Raw genomic sequence first — 25,968 nt, 5'->3', positions numbered from 1 at the left:
ATTAATTGATATTGGCCCTAGTTCAGATGTGGATGGATGGGTTGTCGCTGTTGCGTACTTGGAAGCAGCAGTGATGTACAGATATGTAATGCAGCTGGGAGTGTCTGATATAACCTCTCCTACATGCATCTGTGATCCGGTGTTGCATCCTATCAGCCGGTTGCGTGACACACGAGGTCATGCCTGCTGACCGCAGCAGCTTCTATGAAGAGGCCAGGAAATCAGTTTCCTGCTGGAGATCGTAACAAAGGCCGAGAGACCCACTGATAGGAAACACAGATCCATCCTTCTCTTTGCTGCAGGGCAAATTCCAATCTGACGCGTTTCGCCACTATTTATCCATCCTGTGTATCTCTTTACAGCGTTACGTCTCTTTTTTCTAATTTGTGTCGTTTCTAAAATGTATTGATCTTTGCTGTAAAGGACAAGTTTGGCTACGCTCTGTCTAATGTGCACATCATCGGGCACAGTCTGGGGGCCCACGCAGCTGGAGAAGCTGGGAAGAGACGGCTGGGAATTGCAAGGATAACTGGTAGGTTGTCCTAGTTCCGCCCAGGAACGCCCAATACATTTTCAAAACATTTCCGACACCGCGCATCTCAAGTGCACCACAATCTCAGCTGCAACTAATGCGCAAGTCTAATCCAGCCCGTCAAAACGACGAAGATGCTGGGAGCTGGGACTCTGTCATGCTGAGGTGTGTGTGTGTGTGTGTGTGTGTGTGTGTCTGTAGGTGTGTGTGTCTGTAGGTGTGTGTGTCTGTATGTGTGTTTGTGTGTGTGTGTGTCTGTACCTGTGTGTGTCTGTAGGTGTGTGTGTGTGTGTCCTTAGGTATGTATGTGTGTGTGTGTGTGTGTGTGTGTGTGTGTGTGTGTGTGTGTGTGCGCGCACACCCAAACAGAGAAACACTTGAATTGCTCCATTGGGCGCCATCTAGTGGCCGAAGGTGCACCATAGAGGTGAGGTGCAGCGTTAGCATCCTATTATGTAGGATTATATAATGGTGTGACTTTTAGTTGCATACACTACCAATATCAGACTACTGTACGGGCGTCTGAGTCGCACATGCATCCCGATTTGTTAGCGCACAGAGTCGCAGTTATGATTTAAGCGCACGGAGCTGCATCATATGGGCGTGTCACAAATAGTGGTTGTGTAGAAAGACGCTTTATCGCGTCACATTAATGGCCGTACTCTGACACCTCAAACACACAATACACTTTGGTATACCAATAGCGCTGATAACAATATTCGCATACAGAATTAGCTTACATCAGCAACGATATCCTATTGTCATTTAGCCGAAGGAGACGCTGTGAGTAGCAGGCCACTGACGGACAATACGTTCGTATCACAGATGTATTCACCTCATGAAGAGGAAGGAAGTCACCTTAGCCTGCAGATACTGGGGGTAGTAGTAGGTGGTGTACTGGGGGTACATCTGCTGTTTCCACACTTTTCCCATGAAGGTAGAAATGTAACGGTGCAGAGCAGATCCCAAATCTCAACTTGTGTCAGTCCTGTCTCCTCTGTGTCTGTTTTAATCCAGCAGCTGGTCGGTGTCTGCTGTATTGTGCCAGCACAGACCTCACCCAAGGAGAGACCCCCTCCCAGGCAGCCAGATACTGTGAGTGCGGCTCTCTCAGGACTTTCTTCAGGGGGCAGCAGGTAATGCAGCCAGGAAACAATCAATAAAGTCTGCATGCAGCTCTCTGTTCAGTGACAGGCTGCCTGTTGCCCCCTGGAGAAAGTCCTGAGAGAGCCGCACTCACAGTATCTGGCTGCCTGGGAGGGGGTCTCTCCTTGGGTGAGGTCTGTGCTGGCACAATACAGCAGACACCGACCAGCTGCTGGATTAAAACAGACACAGAGGAGACAGGACTGACACAAGTTGAGATTTGGGATCTGCTCTGCACCGTTACATTTCTACCTTCATGGGAAAAGTGTGGAAACAGCAGATGTACCCCCAGTACACCACCTACTACTACCCCCAGTATCTGCAGGCTAAGGTGACTTCCTTCCTCTTCATGAGGTGAATACATCTGTGATACGAACGTATTGTCCGTCAGTGGCCTGCTACTCACAGCGTCTCCTTCGGCTAAATGACAATAGGATATCGTTGCTGATGTAAGCTAATTCTGTATGCGAATATTGTTATCAGCGCTATTGGTATACCAAAGTGTATTGTGTGTTTGACAGTTTTGAGACTGGTGAGGAGTCTCTTGTAGGTGTACTTAAGCTGCAGTTAACGATTGGCGCGGTGTGCAAATTACCCCTTTTTTCCATTGAATACGTACTCTGACACCTAACATGGGGGTTGATGCTAGATCCAAGTGGCTTAAGAGACTTTTCCATCAAGGGGAGGAGCCATGACACAAGGGGGAGGAGCTAGGCCAGCGGGACAGTTGCTCTCCTATCCACGCCACCAACTATTACCTTTAGTAATCAGGTGGCGAGCGAAGCGGAGCGAGCCACCGAGCCCGAAGCGTGGCGAGCAAAGCGAGCCCGCGAGGGTACTTTTCGGGTACCCTGTTCGGCCGTAGCTCCTCCCCCTGGTGACGTGTCTCCTCCCCTAGGTACGTCAGAAGGTCCCTTCTCCCACTCCGATATAGAATCAACCCTAACATGGGGCTGGTGACTACGGACCCATCATGGCGGTGCACCAGGTTAGCGCTTTATAGCCGCATATGAATAATGTTGCAGATGCGACAGCGGCAAAAGACACGGGCGCGGGTGCATGGGATTTAGAATCAGCCCCAAGGTACCGTACGTATGCATCACTTTTCCTGATATATATGTATATATATATATATACATACTGTATATAGCATATACACATGCATCATGCTTAAGGTTAGCGCACATTACTGTACATAGGAAACAGGAATTTCTTATTCTATAAGTTTATTTAAAGTCAACGATATGTCAATCAAATGAGGGTTGAACGAGGAGTTTGAAAACTAGAGCATTAGTGCACATGGGTTCTGGGATAACTTATTTACTTAGATAGAGGTAGCGTAAGAATATTGTTAAAATAGGTGGGAGGATCGTATTTGAGTGGGAATGGAGATATCATCTACTGTTTGTTACATATTTATGGTCCACCATTGCCCTCGTTTTTTTTCTGTTAATCAACCAATTGATCATGTTTATTTAACAAGAGAAAAATATATGTTAATTCACAAAAAAAGTGTGAGAGTGAGGTTGTATTACGTAAAATATAATGACTGAATCCTTTGGTTACTAGGGTTGATGGTGGAGGAATGGTAGATCAATAGACTGGGAAGGGTGGGACTGTGAGTTCGATCTACGGAGTGGGAAGATATGCTATTAGTAATAATGTTTTTGTATTATTATATATTGTCTATTTTTAATATACCACCGTAAAATAGAGGTGTGAATGTGAATAACACATGGGATTAACATGAAGAACCTACCTATTGAAAGATATATATATATATATATATATATATATAAGCAAAGGCAGGGGTCCGGCACAGCCACTTAACAACAGTAGTACACTGGGTGCCCTCACAAGTAAATAGACAAGCAGGACAAGAGGTGCGGCACTCCAATGATTACAATACCAGGTTGATGTAAAGAAGAAACGTTTCAATGCCCTCTTTAATGCGGCATTTTCGTCAGAATATACAAAATACATACCAAACAACATACCTTAAATAGGGAACATCACCATGTGAAGCGCCAGACGCCGCGGCGGGACCGCTCACCCATCCGACGCAAAGCGGAAGTGACGTCATGACGCGCTAGGAGAAAGCGTCAGACAGAGAGTAATGACAAACCAATCACCATAACAACAGAATAAACAAGTAAACGTAGAGCACAAATGCACAAATACATGAATGGCTTTCATATAAATAAGTAATGAGTATTAATAAGCAACGTAGAGGCTAGCAAAGCAGCACAGACCATATAATAATAACGGACTGTAAAAATGTGCATAACCAAAACATATGGATACATAATCTAAAAGACAACCTGGTACAAAATACAACATTACAGATTAGCATGAACAGCTTAAGCATTATTAGCCAGGATGAAGATACCGGACTGTTCATTGAGGCCCCTAGGTACTAGGGTGCCCAAACGAAAGATCCAGCGCGCCTCACGTTGGAGTAATTTAAGGCCACGGTTGTCACCCCGTAGAGACTGCGGCACATGGTCAATCATACTATACTTGAGGGTGGTCAAATTGTGGGCTGCTAATGCGAAATGCCTCGCAACAGGCTGGTCACTGCTACCAGAGATCAACGCAGCCTTAATGGCTGACCGATGGGCAGCCATACGCTCTTTAAAGGGCCGTTCAGTTTTGCCTATATAGGACAAGCTACACGGACAGATGATTTGATACACTGTGAATTTAGAATTGCAGGTGAGTCTATGTCTGATATGTAAGACTTTACCAGTGTGTGGATGATGAAAAGTATCGCCAGGGATTAGGAATTTACACGTGACACAAGTGCAACGTATGCATCCCAAGTTACCCCTATAGATACTGGGAGTAGGTTCTGAGATATCCGCTTTGACTAAAATGTCACGGATGTTACGTCCGCGTTTGTCGCAGGCCATAAGGTTGGTATTAGACAAATTACAATCCGGGTCTGATGTGACAATAGGCCAAAGATTTTTGGAGATTTTATTAATGGGGCCACTAGATGTAGTGAATTGTGTTACCCAAGGGAGAACCTTTTTATTGTCACGAGGTTTAGGCTTCAGTAATGTCAATCTATCCATACTTAAGACCTTGGATTTGGTTTGTAATAATTGGTCAAGGTCATATCTTCGTTCAAGGAATTTCTGCAACAAGGTATCAATTTGGCATTCAGCTTGTTTAATATCTGAGGTAATAAGTCTAGCACGAATAAATTGTGAGTAAGGCAGCCCTGCAATTAAAGGTCTAGGATGGCAGCTACTAGGAACAAGTAGATTGTTACGGTCCATAGGCTTGGAATAAAGGTTAGTTGAAATACATCCCTCGTTTAAGCATATGGCAACATCTAAATAATGAATTTCAGTGGGACTAAAGGAGAAGGTAAACTTCACTGGACTAGAGCCTAAATTATGTCGATTGATATGATTAATTAGGTCATTGCTATCACCTTTAAAAAAAGATCAACAGATCATCAATGTAGCGGCAGAAAAAAATAATTCTACTAGCAATCAGTTCCTCAGAAAAGAATACAGATTTTTCAACATCGAACATGAAAATGTTGGCATATGAAGGGGCCACCGCCGCCCCCATAGCACAACCAATCAGCTGTAAGTAAAATAAACCATTATAGAGGAAAAAATTCCTTGTCAGAATGAATTTAAGCAAATTAATCACAAAAGTAACATCAGGACCACTATAAGATGTCTGACTATTCAAAAACCGCCCCACAGCAGCTAAGCCTATGTCATGAGGTATGACAGTGTATAGATTAGTAACAATGATAGTGAACATTGTCACATCAGGGTCTAGCTTAGGGAGGGCCAGAAGCTTAATAAGCAATGATGTAGTGTCTAATAGATATCTCGGATGTTCCCTAATAAAGGGTTGTAGTAAACTGTCAACATATACAGAGGCCGGCTGTGACAGGCCACCCCGGGCAGCAATAATGGGTCTACCCGGGGGGTTAGTGATGGACTTATGGATCTTGGGAGTGGTATAGAATAGCGGGACCATGGGGAATGCTGGATAAAGTGCTTTACTCAATGCATCAGAGATAGTTCCATGGTCCAACGCGTCTTTAAGGATTGACAAAAGCTCTGTTTTAAAAGTGCCTGAGGGAATCCTGCGGTAGTAGACGATAGGTAGAAGTATCATCCAAGTGGGCAAGTGACAATGACAGATATGGTAGAAATCGTGGCCAGCCTGACCCTTTAGGGGTGATTACGCGGGCACAGTATACCCGTGATACCGAAAATACACCAGACGGGGTGGCCAAAGTAAAAGGCAGGGGTCGTGGAAGAAAAAAAACAGACCTCCAACAAAACTTAATTGTTAACTTGTCCTCTTATGAACTGTCAAATACTGAGATCGATGTTTTAGCGAGAGGGCTGTCATTTGTAACGACTTCAAGGTTCAATCCACTGGATTGGAACATTGAACAGCATAAACTACATCGCCAGTTGAAGCTAAAATAATTTTATGGCAAACGACCTCTATCCACTACTAACCCTTCACAAGATGTATCACCTGCCGAAATTCCTTCACAGCTAGCCAAGCTTGTTCCCAAGTCCACGTTTAAGCCCCAATCGTTTAACTCGTCTATTAAAACCTTTATGCGTCTCCTGAATGAAGAAGTCCAGTCGACTACAACTGCTTCACTCCCATGTCGACATAATCTAACCTTGGCGGAACAACAAGCATTGGATAACCTGGCAAATAATAAAACCTTGATTTTTCGCCCAGCAGACAAGGGGGGTGCCCTGGTGATCCAGGACTTGGTCAAATATAAATTACAAGTGGCCGCCCACTTGGATGACACTTCTACCTACCGTCTACTACCGCAGGATCCCTCAGGCACCTTTAAAACAGAGCTTTTGTCAATCTTGCTGCCCCGGGGTGGCCTGTCACAGCCGGCCTCTGTATATGTTGACAGTTTACTACAACCCTTTATTAGGGAACATCCGAGATATCTATTAGACACTACATCATTGCTTATTAAGCTTCTGGCCCTCCCTAAGCTAGACCCTGATGTGACAATGTTCACTATCATTGTTACTAATCTATACACTGTCATACCTCATGACATAGGCTTAGCTGCTGTGGGGCGGTTTTTGAATAGTCAGACATCTTATAGTGGTCCTGATTTTACTTTTGTGATTAATTTGCTTAAATTCATTCTGACAAGGAATTTTTTTCTCTATAATGGTTTATTTTACTTACAGCTGATTGGTTGTGCTATGGGGGCGGCGGTGGCCCCTTCATATGCCAACATTTTCATGTTCGAAGTTGAAAAATCTGTATTCTTTTCTGAGGAACTAATTGCTAGTAGAATTATTTTTTTCTGCCGCTACATTGATGATCTGTTGATCTTTTGGAAAGGTGATAGTAATGACCTAATTAATCATATCAATCGACATAATTTAGGCCCTAGTCCAGTGAAGTTTACCTTCTCCTTTAATCCCACTGAAATTCATTATTTAGATGTTGCCATATGCTTAAACGAGGGATGTATTTCAACTAACCTTTATTCCAAGCCTACGGACCGTAACAATCTACTTGTTCCTAGTAGCTGCCATCCTAGACCTTTAATTGCAGGGCTGCCTTACTCACAATTTATTCGTGCTAGACGTATTACCTCAGACATTAAACAAGCTGAATGCCAAATTGATACCTTGTTGCAGAAATTCCTTGAACGAGGATATGACCTTGACCAATTATTACAAACCAAATCCAAGGTCTTAAGTATGGATAGATTGACATTACTGAAGCCTAAACCTCGTGACAATAAAAAGGTTCTCCCTTGGGTAACACAATTCACTACATCTAGTGGCCCCATTAATAAAATCTCCAAAAATCTTTGGCCTATTGTCACATCAGACCCGGATTGTAATTTGTCTAATACCAACCTTATGGCCTGCGACAAACGCGGACGTAACATCCGTGACATTTTAGTCAAAGCGGATATCTCAGAACCTACTCCCAGTATCTATAGGGGTAACTTGGGATGCATACGTTGCACTTGTGTCACGTGTAAATTCCTAATCCCTGGCGATACTTTTCATCATCCACACACTGGTAAAGTCTTACATATCAGACATAGACTCACCTGCAATTCTAAATTCACAGTGTATCAAATCATCTGTCCGTGTAGCTTGTCCTATATAGGCAAAACTGAACGGCCCTTTAAAGAGCGTATGGCTGCCCATCGGTCAGCCATTAAGGCTGCGTTGATCTCTGGTAGCAGTGACCAGCCTGTTGCGAGGCATTTCGCATTAGCAGCCCACAATTTGACCACCCTCAAGTATAGGATGATTGACCATGTGCCGCAGTCTCTACGGGGTGGCAACCGTGGCCTTAAATTACTCCAACGTGAGGCGCGCTGGATCTTTCGTTTGGGCACCCTAGTACCTAGGGGCCTCAATGAACAGTCCGGTATCTTCATCCTGGCTAATAATGCTTAAGCTGTTCATGCTAATCTGTAATGTTGTATTTTGTACCAGGTTGTCTTTTAGATTATGTATCCGTATGTTTTGGTTATGCACATTTTTACAGTCCGTTATTATTATATGGTCTGTGCTGCTTTGCTAGCCTCTACGTTGCTTATTAATACTCATTACTTATTTATATGAAAGCCATTCATGTATTTGTGCATATGTGCTCTACGTTTACTTGTTTATTCTGTTGTTATGGTGATGGTTTTGTCATTACTCTCCGTCTGACGCTTTCTCCTAGTGCGTCATGACGTCACTTCCGCTTTGCGTCGGACGGGTGAGTGGTCCCGCAGTGGCATCTGGCGCTTCACATGGTGATGTTCCCTATTTAAGGTATGTTGTTTGGTATGTATTTTGAATATCCTGACGAAAAATTTCGCATTAAAGAGGGCATTGAAACGTTGCTTCTTTACATCAACCTGGTATTGTAATCATTGGAGTGCCGCACCGCTTGTCCTGCTTTTATATATATATATATATATATATATATATAATTTCTTATACCATGTAAGGATATTAATAATGGTATGTAGAATAGTAATTTATTAAGATCTGATATGGATATTAGGGGTTGGCAATGGATGAATGATAGAGCAACAGATTATGAAGGACAGGATAGCGAGTTCGATTCACTAGTTAGATGGATATGTTACATGTGACCGTGTATATATATATATTTTTTTTTCCACCCATTTATTATCTGGATTGTTGTTAAAATTAAGTATAAAGAGATTATATGGACAAGCGGGCATATGTATCTATTTATATATATATATATATATATATATATATATATATGTGTGTATAGAGTTTTGTTGATTGTTTATTTTTTATACGTTTATACATTATTAATCCTGATATATTAAGCAAAGATAGGGCTTATATGCCTTTTTTACAAATTTAACTATGAGGAGGTTAGATCAGGAGGTGGAATCAAGCAGGTGTGATAAGGCCCCCGTAAGAGGAGCGAAACGCGTCAGAGCAGTACTTTTGGACCCCTGTACCAGCATTGAACCCACATTTGCATTGCCGCCTATTGCCACTTTCACCAGCCAGACATAAATCGGCATAGCAGGTGCCAGCGCAGGTGGCGGTTCCCGCAGCCTGAGACCGCCTCAATTGCTATTGGGACTCTCCCGTGTTATCACTGCTGGTGGAAGCCACACGTAAGGCTCCAGTGTGGAGCGGTTTCTTATAATACTATTCATCTTTGCTGAGCGGCAACATATTGAGGAACTCTAATACAAAGTAACTTTCAAGGGTATTATTTGCTATGTGGGTTCTTACCACAGCTGGTATTTGATTTTTTTTTTTTAAGCGATTGAATATACGGACCGAGTTTTATTTGTTTTACATTTATCTGTGCACAGAGTATACTTTGATCCACCTCCTTAGTAAGCTTATAATATTATATATGAATATTGATTGTTAGGTATTTTATTGACCGGTCAAGTTTCTTATTTATGAAATATATTTCTTTTATGTATTAAAATATATAAAATTTATGGAACAATAAGTTTGATTTATTGGACTTCCAGCCATACCATATTTTTTATAGCGCAAGAGGGTATTTGTTAGAGTTTTCTGGTTACTGGCACTTGGGATTTCCAGTGTTTGTTTTTTTTGACTTGTTGACCCCAAGTCAAGCACTCTCCTGCAGCATATTGAATTTATCATAAAGTATTGGTACACGATCACCAGGTTATATTAGCGCCTGGTTTTAGTTATTTTTGACACATATATATATATATATATATATATATATACTGTATATAGCATATACACATCCATCATGCTTAAGGTTAGCGCACATTACTGTACATAGGAAACAGGAATTTTTTATTCTATACTGACCCATCCGCATATATCTGCATACAGGACTGGACCCCGCGCAGCCGTATTTCCAGGGCACCCCCGCGGAGGTCTGGCTGGATCCGTCAGACGCTCTTCTTGTTGATGTCATTCACACAGATGCAAGAGCACCTGTCGTAAATCAAAATCTAGGTAACGTGGCTAGTTACGGGGGTGTAGTACTATATATATATATATATATATATATATATATATATATACAGGGAACGCAGTGACACAGTGATGAATAAAATTGTTATTTATATATTATCATACATCATGCAGACTTTTAATTAATGAACACAGGCTAATCTGGTAACAATTGGACTATGAATAACTCAGCGACTAGAACAGGCCTGGCCAACCTGTGTCTCTCCAGCTGTTGAGAGACTACACACCCCAGCATGTCCTGCCACAGTTTTATCATTCTCTCATAGCAGAACTGTGGCATGGCATCCTGGGACTTGGGACAGCCATAGGTTAGCCAGGCCTGTACTTGAAGGTTGACTCAAATATGTAAATAAGAATAGATCAGCCTCAAACACAGTTCAGCAAATCCCAAAAGGAAAAGATGGAATATTCATCACAACGGCACTAAGAGTGGGGCTCCAATGATGATGGATCCTCAAGAATTGGCGGTGACCGGATACCAGTAAAACCATTCAATGGATTTCATATCACACTTCTTCAGGGATGTAGTGTTTGTGTTGTCTATCTATCTTTCTTTCTTTCTTTCTATCTATCTATCCATCTATCCAGGTACACTATGAATGCATCATTGGTTTAGTTAAAAATAAACTATATATATTGTGTGCTTGTATTTGTAAATGCAGCACAAATTCATCTTCCCTGTCTTTGCATATTTGTATCAGAGTGCCTATGAAAATGACTAAAAAGATCTCGTTGCAGACCTGCTGGAGCCACATTTATGGGACTGTGGGAATGGATGTTCAGGCCTCACATGGCTACCTCAACTTATGAGATACAGGGCACCCAGGGCATGCCCTTGAGAATGTGCACAGCAATCAGTGATATAAATACATTATGATGCAGATAAACTAATTGGTTCTGTGTTACTGGCCTGGCTCCTAAAGACCAAACTCATGGCATAACACATACGCACAGCTCAGATAATACTCTCCACCCACAAGGGTCATCTACACCAGACTAACAGCGGATGGACTCTGTCTCATTGTCTCATTTTCATTGTCCCAGCAATATATCAATATAATTACTAAAGAAGGTGGGATGTGGATGATGGACATTGTGGCAAAGGTCTTTATCTAACCACATTTTGCGTAGGAGTAGCTAAATACTAGTTCCTAAAGAGACAACACTGCTTCTTAGTGTAAGAACCCAACATGACCCACTTCTCAGCAGAGACCGATGATGTTGATTTCCACCTCACCACTATCCCAGTCACTTCCTCTCACTCTCGCCCAGTCAGACTCGCCCACTTCTTCTGGAACTCACTCCCTTGCCCAGTCAGAGTCTCTGCCGGTCTCCACAGCCTTTAAATGTGCCCTTAATATGTTCCTTTTTATCAAAGCCTAAAAGTCCTTTGCATAACGTCATACTCTTCTCAGCTTCCCAACCTCATTATTGCCTTCACGGTTCATTCTCTTTCCCCTTAGTACATAAGCTCCTATTGGCAGGGCCCTCCTCCATCCTGCGTTTCTCTAGCACTATCCATATCGCCAGTGCTTCTTTCCTCTTCAGTGACTGTGCCGCTGTTTGCTTGAATATACGTAGGGTAGTGGATCACGGAGTTTGGTCTCCCAATTCCAGTCCTCAGAGACCCCTAACAGCGCACATTTCACAGATTTCCTGGGCAACACAAGTGAAATAAATAACTCCAACTGTGGATCTTTTAAAATGGTTCATCCAGTATTGCCTACACCTGTGCACCAACTAGGAGATGTGTAAAACATGCACTGTTAGGGGTCCTGGAGGACTGGTGCTGGTTAAAATGGAGCACGGTGTTGTTTCCCCCTCACGTTTCACCATGGCATGCTCCTGCTAACTTCAGGGAGTTGCTCTACCCTTTCCCCCTTGTTATTTCTCCGTCCTGTCTCCGGTGTTATTGTATTGTTAGGTACTATGCTATATACTCATGCTATGGTCAGCCGATGTGTACTGTACTTACTCCCTGAGACTCTTATTGAGACATTAATATTTAGTTGCACTGTACAGGGTTGCGGACACTTTGCTGGGCTTTACGTTGTATTTAATCACTATATACCCACCTATGCTATATATGAACCTATATAATGAAAAGCTGAAGAACAGGTTTTTAGTCTTCCAGTTAGCTGGGTCCAACTAATGACATCAATAAGGAACAGAACTTGTTCCACTTGTGACAACTTCACCACTAGGAAGAACTCACATGGTTGAATATTGTGTTATCCGGTAGATAGCGCTACAGTAAAAAGATAGACAGTCAATAGGTCAACCCCAAATGGTCGACAGAGTTGAAAGGTCAACAGGCAAAAGGTAGACAGTGCTTAAGATAGGTTCAAAAGGTCGAGGTTCAAAATGTCAACATGACATACTGTAGACCTGTTGAACCTAACCCGAATTTTGTGAACTCGAGTGTTTAATATGGAATCCGCATGATTCTCCCATATCATGGGTGATACTAATTGGGACCAGAGAAGATAGTGAGACACCTCCCATGCTCCCTCTCAGCTGTACATTATATTTCCTTATATACAGTAAATTATGAGTAGAAAGCACTATTTCATAATAGTCTGTAGACTTTCCACTAGTTCCTAACCCACATGAATATAATATCGTCCAGGTGGAGGCTTCGGAATGAGCGACCTAGTCGGTCACCTAGATTTCTATCCCAATGGTGGAGAAAAGATGCCGGGATGTCAGATGATGGAAATTCTGCAAAATGCCAATATTGATGACACAGTGAACGGTAATTATAGTGATTAACTAATGATAAGTATTTGTGTCATTGTGTTTCTGATCTTCAGCTGAGAATAACAAGAGATGAATGTATTCTGTGTTTTATGTAATAGTATGTCCCATAGTGTTACTTACATGGCCGGTAAATTCTCATTGGCATTGTGTCACATAATCTCTCCTGGCCGTGCCGGCTGTATATCCTGCGTAGGGTGATCTCTCACTGATTGCTGATATATCACTATTTTATACTAATCTAAGACGTTACTCGTAGGAATTGATACATATATTATTATCTATACCGTTCTTAGTGGCTGTAGACATAGTCTCCTGTAATCATATCAGAAGCATCAGATATTATACAGAAAGCATCCTCATCCGCGATGGATTCATCGGGTACCCGGGCTCATCATACAGCGCCTTCCTGGGGGTAAGTTCTAATCAATATCTGCAGCACACATGGAATAGAAAGATACATTGTAAGGGCATGTGTGAAGACAGGGTGGCTGGGTGATTGTCTGATGGAGCGTGGGAGACATTGCAGGGGTGAGGAGCAGTAAGAGAGACATCCTGAGGTAGGGTCTAGGAGAGGTAAGGTAAAAGTCTTTGGGAGAGCACACATGCAGGAGAGTCAGTGTGGGAGTGAGACTGGAGGTGTATGAAGGTGTATGGAGGGGTATGGAGGTGTATGGAGTGGTATGGATGTGTATAGAGGTGTATGGAGGGGTATGGAGATGTATGGAGTTGCATGGAGGTGTATAAAGGTGTATGGAAGTGTATAGAGGTGTATGGAGGTGTATGAAGGTGTATGGAGGTGTATAGAAGAGTATAGATGGGTACAAAGGTGTATGGAGGGGTATGGAGGGGTATGAAGGTGTATGGAGGGGTATGGAGGTGTATAGAGAGGTATAGAGGAGTATGAAGGTGTATGGAGGGGTATGGTGGTGTATAGAGGTGTATGGAGTGGTATGGAGGTGTATAGAGGTGTATGGAGGGGTATGGAGGTGTATAAAGGGGTATGAAGGTGTATAGAGGTGTATGGAGGTGTATGGAGGTGTATAGAGTTGTATGGAGTGGTATGGAGGTGTATAGAGGTGTATGGAGGGGTATGGAGGGGTATGGAGTGGCATGGAGGTGTATAAAGGTGTATGGAAGTGTATAGAGGTGTATGAAGGTGTATGGAGGTGTATAGAAGAGTAAAGATGGGTACAAAGGGGTATGGAGGGGTATGAAGGTGTATGGAGGGGTATGGAGGTGTATAGAGGTATATGGAGGTGTATGAAGGTGTATGGAGGGATATGGAGGTGTATAGAGAGGTATAGAGGAGTATGAAGGTGTATGGAAGGGTATGGTGGTGTATAGAGGTGTATGAAGGGGTATGAAAGTGTATGGAGGGGTATGAAGGTGTATGGAGGGGTATGGAAATGTATAGAGATGTATGGAGGGGTATTGAGGTGTATAGCGGTGTATGGAGGGGTACGGAAGAGTATGGAGGTGTATGAAGGTGTTTAGATATGCATGGAGGCATATGGAGGGGTATGAAGGTGTATGGAGGGGTATGGAGATGTATAGAGGTGTATGGAGGGGTATGGAGGTGAATGAAGGTGTATGGAGGGGTTTTCAGATTTATAGAGGGGTATGGAGGTATAAAGAGGTGTATGGAGGAGTATGGAGGGGTATGGAGGGGTGTGAAGGTGTATGGAGGGGTATGAAGGGGTTTGAAGGTGTATGGAGGGGTTTGGAGATGTATAGAGGGGTATGGTGGTTTATAGAGGTGTATGGAGGGGTATGAAGGGGTTTGAAGGTGTATGGAGGGGTATGGAGATGTATAGAGGTGTATGTAGGGGTATGAAGGTGAATGAAGGTGTATGGAGGGATATGGAGGTGTAGGGAAGTTTATGGAAGGGTATGGAGGGGTATGAAGGTGTATGGAGGGATTTGGAGATGTATAGAGGGGTATGGAGGTGTATAGAGGTGTATGAAGGGATATGGAGGGTTATGAAGGTGTATGGAGGGGTATGGAGGTGTATGAAGGGGTATGGAGGTGTATAGAGGTGTAGGGAGGTGAATTGAGGGGTATGAAGGTGTATGGAAGGGTATGAAGGTGTATGGAGGGATATGGAGATGTATGGAGGTGAATGAAGGTGTATGCAGGGGTATGGAGGGATATGGAGGTTTATGGAGGGGTATGAAGGTGTATGGAGGGGTATGGAGATGTATAGAGGTGTATAGAGGGGTATGGAGGGATTTGGAGGGGTAGGAAGGTTTATGGAGGAGTATGGAGGTGAATTAAGGTGTATGGAGGTGTATGAAGGTGTATGGAGGGGTATGGAGGTGTATGGAGGTGTATAGAGGTGTAGGGAGGAGTATTGAGGGGTATGAAGGTGTATGGAAGGGTATGGAAGGGTATGGAGGTGTATGGAGGGGTATGGAGATGTATGGAGGTGAATGAATATGTATGATGGGGTATGGAGGGATATGGAGGTTTATGGAGGGGTATGGAGGGGTATGAAGGTGTATGGAGGGGTATGGAGATGTATAGAGGTGTATAGAGGGCTATGGAGGGATATGGAGGGGTAGGAAGGTTTATGGAGGAGTATGGAGGTGAATTAAGGTTTATGGAGGGGTATGAAGGTGTATGGAGGGGTATGGAGATGTATAGAAGTGTATAGAGGGGTATGGAGGTGTATGTAGGGGTATGGAGATGTATGGAGGGGTATGGAGGTGTATGGAGGGGTATGGAGGTGTATGATGGGGTATGGAAGTGTGTAGAGGGGTATGGAGGGGTATGAAGGTGTATGGAGGTGTATGAAGCTGTATGGAGATGTATGGAGGGGTATGAAGGTGTATGGAAGGGTATGGAGATGTATAGAGGGGTATGGAGGGATATGGAGGGGTAGGAAGGTTTATGGAGGAGTATGGAGGTGAATTAAGGTTTATGGAGGGGTATGAAGGTGTATGGAGGGGTATGGAGATGTATAGAAGTGTATAGAGGGGTATGGAGGTGTATGTAGGGGTATGGAGATGTATGGAGGGGTATGGACATGTATGGAGGGGTATGGAGGGATATGGAGGGGTATGGAGGTTTATGGAGGTGTATGAAGGGGTATGGAAGTGTGTAGAGGGGTATGGAGGGGTATGAAGGTGTATGGAAGGGTATGGAGGTGTATAGAGGTGTATGGAGGGGTATGAAGGTGTATGGAGGGGTATGGAGATGTATAGAGGTGTATGGAGGGGTATGGAGGTGTATGGACGGCAGGTGTGTGTGTGTGTGTGTGTGTGTGTGTGTGTGTGTGTGTGTGTGTGTGTGTGTGTGAACACTGAAGGTTAGTGAGAACAGAGTGAATTAAGATGTGAGAGGGACAGGGAGCCGACAGAGTTATTGGCAGAGCCCTAGCACTGCAAGAGAAAAGTGAGGCATGTAACAGAATGAAGGATGAACTAAAGTGATCAATGCAGTCTATAGGTAGGTGTTCATTAAGGAGTCGATTATAGTAATCAAGACTAGAAATAATAAGAGCATGAAAACGTGTTTCAGTGTCTTCCCTGGTGAGAAACTGACAGAACTTGGGTTTTATTAAGATGATGTCATCATTACACAACTGATATTGAAGGCAGAAGGTAGGAATGAGGTGTAAAGGGAAAGGAGGACAAGGACACAGCCTGGGGAACACCAACAGTAAGTGGGCAGGGAGCTGAGGTGGAGGCAGGAGTGTTGGACAAGTAGGAAACAAACCATGGGTGCCATGGAGGCCAATGTGTTGGAATATGTGTATACAGGTGGTGGTGATGTGGCCGAGTGATGGTATATACCAGCGCATGCCCTGGGTCAATGAACAGCCCAGTTCTTATCCAGTGGGGTGGTTTATTTAATGTTAATGTGAATGCACAGCCATACTCACTGCTGTGCATACACAGACTGGTTGCATGGAGTAGAGCTTACAGGTCCAGAGCTGGTGGCTGTATCTGAGTAGCTGTGCAGGTTGCAAGCAGTATCAGGCTCTCTAGTGGTAGTAGCAGCTCTCTGGTGGTGTGGAATGGCGGCAATCGCAGGTCTCTCTGTAGCTAAGTGGAAGATGTCCATCTCCCACGGTGGCGCTCAAACACAGTGACAACATGGGACCTCCCATGCACAGTAATAGGGTTGGCAGCAATCTTGGTTAGGGATTTGAAGCCTCCCTGTTGGAACCTAAGTATGGAGTATGTTCAGTAACACTCTACAACTCAAACATAACGGAATGGAAGATTGGAAAGAGGAGAGGGAGGTCGTCAGTGTTGAATACTGTCATAATGACTAAAAGGGTCCGTATAGAGGTGTGACGCTTGGATTTCGCAGATAGGAGGTCATTGGTGACTTTGGTGAGGGTAGCTTCAGTTGTGTGGTGTGACTAAACCCTTTTAGTTGGTTGTAGACAATCTAATCCTATGTTTGAGGTATATGGCAGAAGAGAGATGGTGTGGTAGAGAGGGTGGGGGGTTATGGGATATGTTCTTGATAATGGAGGAGACAATGGTTAATGTTTGAAGGAGAAGGGAGAGCTGCATGGAGAGAGTCAAAGGTTTAGTAAGAGGGGAAACTTAGGAGCAGACTTCAGGAGATGGAGGGATGGAGGAGTTAGGAGGTGATTGAATCAAGAGGGCAGATGGAAGGAGGAGAGGAAAAGAGAAGGTCCTGAACTTCAGTCTATAAAACAGTGGGGGAGGAAGTCAAAGATTTAGTCTTGTGATTGGGGAGGGGGATATGCAAGGAAGAGATGTCACTGTAGATAGAATAGATTTTGACTGTAAAGTGGGTGACAAAGTCAAGTGTAGAAATGGACACGAAATGATGGCAATGGGGAAGTAATGGAAGGTGTGTTGAAGATGGTAGAGGAGATGAGAGATTCTAAGTAGGAAAACGTGACAAGAGAAAAGGAAGAGCTATAAGAGCAGAGAATTAATTTGTTATGGAGGAAGTCGCTAAGAGAGTGCGATTTCCTGAATAGCTGCTCAGCAGAGCATGAACAGTTTTAAAAGAAAATGGATGAGGCTGGAGTGCTACGGTTGAGACAGGAATTCTTGTAGAGTCTAGACTAATAGTGACTTCTGGTGCAGCAGAATCTACGGCAGAGGTGAGGGCTTGTTGTAGAAGGAGACAGCCGGGTTGATGCAGGAAAAGGTGGCGATGGGGTATAGAAGAGAGACCATGGAGGAGGATAAAGCAGAGTAATTGATATTGCATCAATTTTACGCCTGTTAAGAGAAGCCTTAGATGAGGGTGGGTGGGCAGAAGGATGGGTATGTTGAAGGCAGGTGATGGTCAGAGAGGGAGGAGGAGTTTGTGAAGTTGAAGATAGCAAAGGTGAGAGTACATGAAATTGAGAGATTGACCACTGTTGTAGTAGAGAGAAGTCCATTGTGAAGTTATCATAGCACTTAGACATGGGAACAGGGGGATGACAGATGGTAGTTGCATTAAGGTGTATGGGATGGAAGAGGTGATATGACCATCAGTGGAGGAGAAGGAAAAGGAGGATTTGGGGTTATGACTTAGAAGTGCAATGTGGGATAGGGAGGATCCACCATGCCCACCATGACTGCCATCAGGTTTGGGAGTGTGGGAGAAGGAGAGGGCCCCGAGGAGAGGGCAGTTGGCGTCACAGTGAGTTTCCCAAGTCTCAGTGAAGGTAAAGAGGCTGAAGTTGTTGTAGATAAAAAGGTCATGGTTTAGAGTAAGCTTGTTGCAGACTGAGCCAGTATACTAGGGGGAACATGATAGAGGAGAGGGAGCTGAGGGGAGACGTGCATGAGATGTATGTTTACAGGTGGACATAAATGTCCTGGGGGTAAAGGAGACGGAGATGGTGGCAGCCATGCTGGGGCAGGATGCAGCAGTTGGCCAGACCAGAGGTGGGTGTGGAGGGACAGAAATCAGGCTGAAGCTGTTCAGCAGTGGAAAATGGAAGCTGGATGAGAGTTCCGGATACCAAGTTCCATTAGCTCAGGTCCATGACTGAGGAGTGGTAAGTTAGGGCAGCCTGCAGCAGTGACAGAGTCCAGGAGGATATAGATCTAGGTCAGAGCAGAGGATAGGAGTCCAGGAGGATATAGATCCAGGTCAGAGCCGCAGAGGATAAGAGTCCAGGAGGATATAGATCCAGGTCAGAGCAGAGGATAGGAGTCCAGGAGGATATAGATCCAGGTCAGAGCCGCAGAGGATAAGAGTCCAGGAGGATATAGATACAGGTCAGAGCCGCAGAGGATAAGAGTCCAGGAGGATATAGATCCAGGTCAGAGCCGCAGAGGATAAGAGTCCAGGAGGATATAGATCCAGGTCAGAGCCGCAGAGGATAAGAGTCCAGGAGGATATAGATCCAGGTCAGAGCCGCAGAGGATAAGAGTCCAGGAGGATATAGATCCAGGTCAGAGGATAAGAGTCCAGGAGGATATAGATCCAGGTCAGAGCCATAGAGGATAAGAGTCCAGGAGGATATAGATCCAGGTCAGAGGATAAGAGTCCAGGAGGATATAGATCCAGGTCAGAGCCGCAGAGAATAAGAATCCAGGAGGATATAGATACAGGTCAGAGCCATAGAGGATAAGAGTCCAGGAGGATATAGATCCAGGTCAGAGGATAAGAGTCCAGGAGGATATAGATCCAGGTCAGAGCCATAGAGGATAAGAGTCCAGGAGGATATAGATCCAGGTCAGAGGATAAGAGTCCAGGAGGATATAGATCCAGGTCAGAGCCGCAGAGAATAAGAATCCAGGAGGATATAGATACAGGTCAGAGCCATAGAGGATAAGAGTCCAGGAGGATATAGATCCAGGTCAGAGGATAAGAGTCCAGGAGGATATAGATCCAGGTCAGAGCCGCAGAGAATAAGAGTCCAGGAGGATATAGATACAGGTCAGAGCCACAGAGAATTAGAGTTCAGGAGGATAAAGATCCAGGTCAGAGCCGCAGAGGAAAAGAGTCCAGGAGGATATAGATCCAGGTCAGAGCCGCAGAGGATAAGAGTCCAGGAGGATATAGATACAGGTCAGAGCCGCAGAGGATAAGAGTCCAGGAGGATATAGATCCAGGTCAGAGCCGCAGAGGATAAGAGTCCAGGAGGATATAGATACAGGTCAGAGCCGCAGAGGATAAGAGTCCAGGAGGATATAGATACAGGTCAGAGCCGCAGAGGATAAGAGTCCAGGAGGATATAGATCCAGGTCAGAGCTGCAGAGGATAAGAGTCCAGGAGGATATAGATACAGGTCAGAGCCGCAGAGGATAAGAGTCCAGGAGGATATAGATCCAGGTCAGAGCCGCAGAGGATAAGAGTACAGGAGGATATAGATCCAGGTCAGAGCCGCAGAGGATAAGAGTCCAGGAGGATATAGATCCAGGTCATAGCCGCAGAGGATAAGAGTCCAGGAGGATATAGATCCACGTCAGAGCCGCAGAGGATAAGAGTCCAGGAGGATATAGATCCAGGTCAGAGCCGCAGAGGATAAGAGTCCAGGAGGATATAGATCCAGGTCAGAGCCGCAGAGGATAAGAGTCCAGGAGGATATAGATCCAGGTCAGAGCCGCAGAGGATAAGAGTCCAGGAGGATATAGGTCCAGGTCAGAGCCGCAGAGGATAAGAGTCCAGGAGGATATAGATACAGGTCAGAGCCGCAGAGGATAAGAGTCCAGGAGGATATAGATCCAGGTCAGAGCCGCAGAGGATAAGAGTCCAGGAGGATATAGATCCAGGTCAGAGCCGCAGAGGATAAGAGTCCAGGAGGATATAGATCCAGGTCAGAGCCACAGAGAATAAGAATCCAGGAGGATATAGATCCAGGTCAGAGCCGCAGAGGATAAGAGTCCAGGAGGATATAGATCCAGGTCAGAGCCGCAGAGGATAAGAGTCCAGGAGGATATAGATACAGGTCAGAGCCGCAGAGGATAAGAGTCCAGGAGGATATAGATCCAGGTCAGAGCCACAGAGAATAAGAGTCCAGGAGGATATAGATCCAGGTCAGAGCCGCAGAGGATAAGAGTCCAGGAGGATATAGATCCAGGTCAGAGGATTAGAGTCCAGGAGGATATAGATCCAGGTCAGAGGATAAGAGTCCAGGAGGATATAGATCCAGGTCAGAGCCGCAGAGGATAAGAGTCCAGGAGGATATAGATCCAGGTCAGAGCCGCAGAGAATAAGAGTCCAGGAGGATATAGATCCAGGTCAGAGCCGCAGAGAATAAGAGTCCAGGAGGATATAGATCCAGGTCAGAGGATAAGAGTCCAGGAGGATATAGATCCAGGTTAGAGGATAAGAGTCCAGGAGGATATAGATCCAGGTCAGAGCCGCAGAGGATAAGAGTCCAGGAGGATATAGATCCAGGTCAGAGCCGCAGAGGATAAGAGTCCAGGAGGATATAGATCCAGGTCAGAGTATAAGAGTCCAGGAGGATATAGATCTAGGTCAGAGCCGCAGAGGATAAGAGTTCAGGAGGATATAGATCCAGGTCAGAGCCGCAGAGGATAAGAGTCCAGGAGGATATAGATCCAGGTCAGAGCCGCAGAGGATAAGAGTCCAGGAGGATATAGATCCAGGTCAGAGTATAAGAGTCCAGGAGGATATAGATCTAGGTCAGAGCCGCAGAGGATAAGAGTTCAGGAGGATATAGATCCAGGTCAGAGTATAAGAGTCCAGGAGGATATAGATCTAGGTCAGAGCCGCAGAGGATAAGAGTCCAGGAGGATATAGATACAGGTCAGAGCCGCAGAGGATAAGAGTCCAGGAGGATATAGACACAGGTCAGAGCCGCAGATGATAAGAGTCCAGGAGGATATAGATCCAGGTCAGAGCCGCAGAGGATAAGAGTCCAGGAGGATATAGATCCAGGTCAGAGCCGCAGAGGATAAGAGTCCAGGAGGATATAGATCCAGGTCAGAGGATAAGAGTCCAGGAGGATATAGATACAGGTCAGAGCCGCAGAGGATAAGAGTCCAGGAGGATATAGATACAGATCAGAGCCGCAGAGGATAAGAGTCCAGGAGGATATAGATCCAGGTCAGAGCCGCAGAGGATAAGAGTCCAGGAGGATATAGATCCAGGTAAGAGCCGCAGAGGATAAGAGTCCAGGAGGATATAGATACAGGTCAGAGCCGCAGAGGATAAGAGTCCAGGAGGATATAGATACAGGTCAGAGCCGCAGAGGATAAGAGTCCAGGAGGATATAGATCCAGGTCAGAGCCGCAGAGGATAAGAGTCCAGGAGGATATAGATCCAGGTCAGAGCCGCAGAGGATAAGAGTCCAGGAGGATATAGGTCCAGGTCAGAGCCGCAGAGGATAAGAGTCCAGGAGGATATAGATCCAGGTCAGAGCCACAGAGGATAAGAGTCCAGGAGGATATAGATCCAGGTCAGAGCCGCAGTGGATAAGAGTCCAGGAGGATATAGATCCAGGTCAGAGCCGCAGAGGATAAGAGTCCATGAGGATATAGATCCAGGTCAAAGCCGCAGAGGATAAGAGTCCATGAGGATATAGATCCAGGTCAGAGCCGCAGAGGATAAGAGTCCAGGAGGATATAGATCCAGGTCAGAGCCGCAGAGGATAAGAGTCCAGGAGGATATAGATCCAGGTAAGAGCCGCAGAGGATAAGAGTCCAGGAGGATATAGATCCAGGTCAGAGGATAAGAGTCCAGGAGGATATAGATCCAGGTCAGAGGATAAGAGTCCAGGAGGATATAGATCCAGGTCAGAGGATAAGAGTCCAGGAGGATATAGGTCCAGGTCAGAGCCGCAGAGGATAAGAGTCCAGGAGGATATAGATCCAGGTCAGAGCTGCAGAGGATAAGAGTCCAGGAGGATATAGATCCAGGTCAGAGCCACAGAGGATAAGAGTCCAGGAGGATATAGATCCAGGTCAGAGCCGCAGAGGAAAAGAGTCCAGGAGGATATAGATCCAGGTCAGAGCCGCAGAGGATAAGAGTCCAGGAGGATATAGATCCAGGTCAGAGCCACAGAGGATAAGAGTCCAGGAGGATATAGATCCAGGTAAGAGCCGCAGAGGATAAGAGTCCAGGAGGATATAGGTCCAGGTCAGAGCCGCAGAGGATAAGAGTCCAGGAGGATAAAGATCCAGGTCAGAGCCGCAGAGGATAAGAGTCCAGGAGGATATAGGTCCAGGTCAGAGCCGCAGAGGATAAGAGTCCAGGAGGATATAGATCCAGGTCAGAGCCGCAGAGGATAAGAGTCCAGGAGGATATAGATCCGGGTCAGAGCCGCAGAGGATAAGAGTCCAGGAGGATATAGATACAGGTCAGAGCCGCAGAGGATAAGAGTCCAGGAGGATATAGATCCAGGTCAGAGGATAAGAGTCCAGGAGGATATAGGTCCAGGTCAGAGCCGCAGAGGATAAGAGTCCAGGAGGATATAGATCCAGGTCAGAGCCGCAGAGGATAAGAGTCCAGGAGGATATAGGTCCAGGTCAGAGCCGCAGAGGATAGCACCTGTACAGCCTGTCTCAGTCACACACAGCAGCGTCTATTGCGGGTCCCCATCTGTGACTTATACAAATGGCACTACACACTACATCCATTGTGTACATCCCTTTTGCAGAATGTGGAAGGTCTGAGATGGCCCCTGTTAGTGCCTGTGCATGCTGTAATGCTGATTGCTGTGTCCTAATAAGCCACCACAGAAACTTGCCCCGCCCCTATGGCAGGTGCAGAGTCTCCGTCTGACTCTGGCCTCCTATGCCTTCGGCTGTACGTCCGGGAATGCAGCCGCTTGTAGTGACTACTTTCCGCCTCTAGTGATGAGCGGGTTCGGTTTCCGAGATACCGAACCCACCCGAGCTTTACCTTTTTTTACACGGGTCCGAGCAGACTCGGATCCTCCCGCCTTGCTCGGCTAACCCGAGCGCGCCCGAACGTCATCATCCCGCTGTCGGATTCTCGTGAGATTCGGATTCTATATAAGCAGCCGCGCGTCGCCGCCATTTTCACACGTGCATTGAGATTGATAGGGAGAGGACGTGGCTGGCGTCCTCACTGTTTATAATTGTAGAAGAGACAGTTGATTGCTTGTTTTATTACTAATTGTGGTGAGGATTGGGGAGCAGCTGTTAGGACTCGGAGTACAGTGCAGAGTTTTGCTGATAGTGACCACCAGTTTTTTTTTATCCGTTCTCTGCCTGAAAAAAACACTCCATACCATATCTGTGCTCAGTGTGCTGCATGATATATCTGTGCTGAGTGCTCACATTGCTTAATTGTGGGGACTGGGGAGCAGCTATAGCAGGAGTACAGTGCACAGTTTTGCTGACAGTGACCACCAGTATACGTTTGTCTGCCTGAAAAACACTCCTGTGGTGGCTTTTCTTTATACTAGTTTAGCAGTCTGCTGACAGTGTCCACCAGGTCCATTATACTGTATATAGCAGTACGGTAGGCCACTGCTGTACCTACCTCTGTGTCGTCAGTCACTCGTCATCCATTAATAATAATAAGTATACTATCCATCCATCTACATTGTATACCTGTGGTGGCTTTTTTTCTTTATACTAGTTTAGCAGTTTGCTGACAGTGTCCACCAGGTCCATTTATTATACTGTATATAGCAGTACGGTAGGCCACTGCTGTACCTACCTCTGTGTCGTCACTCATCGTCCATAAGTATACTATCCATCCATCTACATTGTATACCTGTGGTGGCTTTTTTTTTATACTAGTAGTACTAGTTTAGCAGTCTGCTGACAGTGTCCACCAGGTCCATTATACTGTATATAGCAGTACGGTAGGCCACTGCTGTACCTACCTCTGTGTCGTCACTCGTCGTCCATAAGTATACTACCATCCATCTACATTGTATACCTGTGGTGGCTTTTTTTTTATACTAGTAGTACTAGTTTAGCAGTCTGCTGACAGTGTCCACCAGGTCCATTATACTGTATATAGCAGTACGGTAGGCCACTGCTGTACCTACCTCTGTGTCGTCACTCGTCGTCCATAAGTATACTACCATCCATCTACATTGTATACCTGTGGTGGCTTTTTTTTTATACTAGTAGTACTAGTTTAGCAGTCTGCTGACAGTGTCCACCAGGTCCATTATACTGTATATAGCAGTACGGTAGGCCACTGCTGTACCTACCTCTGTGTCGTCACTCGTCGTCCATAAGTATACTATCCATCCATCTACATTGTATACCTGTGGTGGCTTTTTTTCTTTATACTAGTAGTACTAGTTTAGCAGTCTGCTGACAGTGTCCACCAGGTCCATTATACTGTATATAGCAGTACGGTAGGCCACTGCTGTACCTACCTCTGTGTCGTCACTCGTCGTCCATAAGTATACTACCATCCATCTACATTGTATACCTGTGGTGGCTTTTTTTTTTATACTAGTAGTACTAGTTTAGCAGTCTGCTGACAGTGTCCACCAGGTCCATTATACTGTATATAGCAGTACGGTAGGCCACTGCTGTACCTACCTCTGTGTCGTCACTCGTCGTCCATAAGTATACTACCATCCATCTACATTGTATACCTGTGGTGGCTTTTTTTTTTATACTAGTAGTACTAGTTTAGCAGTCTGCTGACAGTGTCCACCAGGTCCATTATACTGTATATAGCAGTACGGTAGGCCACTGCTGTACCTACCTCTGTGTCGTCAGTCACTCGTCCATAAGTATACTATCCATCCATCTACATTGTATACCTGTGGTGGCTTTTTTTTTTTTTTATACTAGTAGTACTAGTTTAGCAGTCTGCTGACAGTGTCCACCAGGTCCATTATACTGTATATAGCAGTACGATAGGCCACTGCTGTACCTACCTCTGTGTCGTCACTCGTCGTCCATAAGTATACTATCCATCCATCTACATTGTATACCTGTGGTGGCTTTTTTTCTTTATACTAGTAGTACTAGTTTAGCAGTCTGCTGACAGTGTCCACCAGGTCCATTATACTGTATATAGCAGTACCGTAGGCCACTGCTGTACCTACCTCTGTGTCGTCACTCGTCGTCCATAAGTATACTATCCATCCATCTACATTGTATACCTGTGGTGGCTTTTTT

At 45.1% G+C, this 25,968-nt stretch overlaps 1 pseudogene; it reads left to right on the top strand.

The window, feature by feature from the left end:
- LOC135057454 (pancreatic lipase-related protein 2-like) overlaps positions 1-25,968 on the top strand; it is a 133,321-nt pseudogene that overhangs the window by 91,726 nt on the left and 15,627 nt on the right.

The sequence above is a fragment of the Pseudophryne corroboree genome, chromosome 3 (genome assembly GCF_028390025.1).
Source record: "Pseudophryne corroboree isolate aPseCor3 chromosome 3, aPseCor3.hap2, whole genome shotgun sequence".
Classification (NCBI taxonomy): domain Eukaryota; kingdom Metazoa; phylum Chordata; class Amphibia; order Anura; family Myobatrachidae; genus Pseudophryne; species Pseudophryne corroboree.
Note: the sequence above shows the minus strand (reverse complement) of the source record. Positions and strands in the feature narration are given on the sequence as shown.